The sequence below is a fragment of the Haliotis asinina genome, chromosome 10, assembly GCF_037392515.1.
Source record: "Haliotis asinina isolate JCU_RB_2024 chromosome 10, JCU_Hal_asi_v2, whole genome shotgun sequence".
Taxonomy (NCBI): domain Eukaryota; kingdom Metazoa; phylum Mollusca; class Gastropoda; order Lepetellida; family Haliotidae; genus Haliotis; species Haliotis asinina.
This window is the reverse complement of record NC_090289.1, coordinates 25,120,162-25,121,119: the sequence shown is the minus strand read 5'-3', so window position 1 is coordinate 25,121,119 and position 958 is coordinate 25,120,162.

The window sequence follows — 958 nt, the reverse complement described above, 5'->3', positions numbered from 1 at the left end:
TAAACAGACAGAAGGAGGATACAGAACAGGGCTGCCCGTATCGTAACTAGGACTAAGCTCCATTCTCCCATCTCCCCAGCTCTAGAGTCACTGCACTGGCTCAGGATCCTTGAAAGGATTGACTTTATGATCCTTTCTTTAGTCTACAAGTCTAGTATTAAAAAAACTGCCCCTGTCTATCTTCAGATGTTTGCACACTACAAGCCCTCTAGAAATCTCTGATCAGCTGACCGACTGCTCTTGACTGTACCAAGACATAAACTGAAATCTTCCGGGGCTGGATCCTTCTCACGTGTGTTACAAGTGTGTATTTTCCGTATATATTTGTTATTAATTAAGTAATAATTATTATTGGGTCACAACATTTAGTGTTTTGAATATTAAATATGATGGGTCACATTTCGTTTTAATAGATGGTCAACACTTTTAGGATTCTGGTTTTCCGGAATTTCTCTTCTCCTAGTTTTCGATGTGTTTACTTCCATGAGAGACTTATTCTAGGGCATTCTACAGTGTTGACGATGTTCGTTTGTGCCCGAACTTTCGGGAAATGACTTAGAATATATTAAAAGGCTGGTTGCCGTGTGGAGGGGGACACTCATTCATATTTGCTGGAGTTACAGCCAACGCCTGATCATCAAAACCCGTCAACGCCTGACCTACATTATCTGCTGTCAAACCGATCGCTGTGTTGACATTCTGCATAGTTGATTACCTCTCGTACTGAGACTTTGGTGAGTTTGATATATTATATTTTTGCGACCCACTGACTTAGATTTTGTCTCTCTTGAATTGTTTGTAACCAGCATTGTTATATTGACTTGTGACTTTGTATACCTTGATCTCGTTGCATAATAATACAATTTGAACATGCACGACATGTCTTTCTTCTGTTTTGCCAGTTCACAAGGGCATTTCTTACATTTTTCACGGTACAATTTTAACCATAACACATGCA